At 46.7% G+C, this 1382-nt stretch overlaps 1 non-coding gene across 1 annotated transcript; it reads right to left on the bottom strand.

The window, feature by feature from the left end:
- Positions 1 to 977: 977 nt before the first annotated feature.
- LOC137445185 (U1 spliceosomal RNA) lies at positions 978 to 1140 on the bottom strand. Its single transcript, XR_010988354.1, has one exon. It is a non-coding gene; the product is annotated as a U1 spliceosomal RNA (small nuclear RNA).
- Between the last annotated feature and the right edge of the window lie 242 nt (positions 1141 to 1382).

The raw sequence follows: 1382 nt of genomic DNA, 5'->3' as shown, positions 1-1382 counted from the left end.
GGTTGGTTGGTTGGTTGGTCTGTTTTGTTTTTTAAATTTAGCTTCTTACTTTGCTTGCCTCATTCTTCTTGTAACCTGAGATACCTCACAAAAGACCAGTTTTCAGAAATCTTGTTCAACCTGTCCCATCCCCCTTCAGAAAAATCAGACATCTTTATTTAAGACACCCCAGAAGTGGTACAAAACAGAGAATAGAATAGAATAGAATAGAATAGAATAGAATAGAATAGAATAGAATAGAATAGAATAGAATAGAATAGAATAGAATAGAATAGCCCAGGTTGGAAGAGACCTTCAAGATCATCATGTCCAACCCATCAACCAAAACCATCTAATCAACTAAACCATGGCACCAAGCACCCCATCAAGTCTCCTCCTAAACACCTACAATGATGGCGACTCCACCACCTCCCTGAGCAGCCTATTCCAATGGGCAATCACTCTCTCTATGAAGAATTTCTTCCTAACATCCAGCCTAAACCTCCCCTGGTGCAGCTTGAGTCTGTTTCCTCCTGTTCTGGTACTGGTTGCCTGGGAGAAGAGACCAAACCCTGCCTGTCTGTAACCTCCCTTCAGGTAGTTATAGAGAGCAATAAGGTCTCCCCTGAGCCTCCTCTTCTCCAGGCTGAGCAACCCCAGCTCTCTCAGCCTCTCCTCATAGGGCTTGTGCTCCAAACCCCTCACCAACTTTGTTGCCCTTCTCTGGACATGCTCCAGCAAGTCAACATCTTTCCTAAACTGAGGGGCCCAGAACTGGACACAGGACTCAAGGTGTGGCCTAACAAGTGCTCAGTGTACAGGGGCAGAATGACCTCCCTGCTCCTGCTGGCTACACTGTTCCTGATGCAGGCCAGGATGCCATTGGCCCTCTTGGCTGCCTGGGCACACTGCAGGCTCATGTTCATCCTACCATCAACCAGCACCCCCAAGTCCCTCTCTGCCTGGCTGCTCTCCAGCCACTCTGACCCCAGCCTGTATAAAAAAAAGCACGAAGGCAGTCCCCCACTAGCACAAATTGTGCAGCTGAGTTTCCCGCATTTGGGGAAATCACAGAGGTCAGCACACCCTGAGTGCGAGGGATGAGCCTCGTCCTGGGAAAACCACCTGCCTGGTCATGGTGTCTCCCCTGCCAGGCAGTGTTTTTTAATTTATGATTCTCATCTGCTATGCAACTTATGCTGTGGCAGACACAAAGTGGTGTGTTTCTATTGTATTGGCATACAACCTTGCAGCATGGCAGTTGATGTGAGTGTTTTTGATTCAGTGTCACAATGTCTTATACATGAATGGGTGACTATGATATTGAAAACATCCAATAAGAAGGAAACCAAATTCAAATTCCCTTTCCTAGAGGCCTAGAAATTTTGTTTGATCAAACAGCT

This window comes from Melanerpes formicivorus, unplaced genomic scaffold (assembly GCF_026170545.1).
Source record: "Melanerpes formicivorus ecotype bairdi unplaced genomic scaffold, bMelFor1.0.p_v2 SCAF_1, whole genome shotgun sequence".
NCBI classification, from domain to species: domain Eukaryota; kingdom Metazoa; phylum Chordata; class Aves; order Piciformes; family Picidae; genus Melanerpes; species Melanerpes formicivorus.
This window is presented reverse-complemented; position numbering and strand designations above follow the sequence as displayed.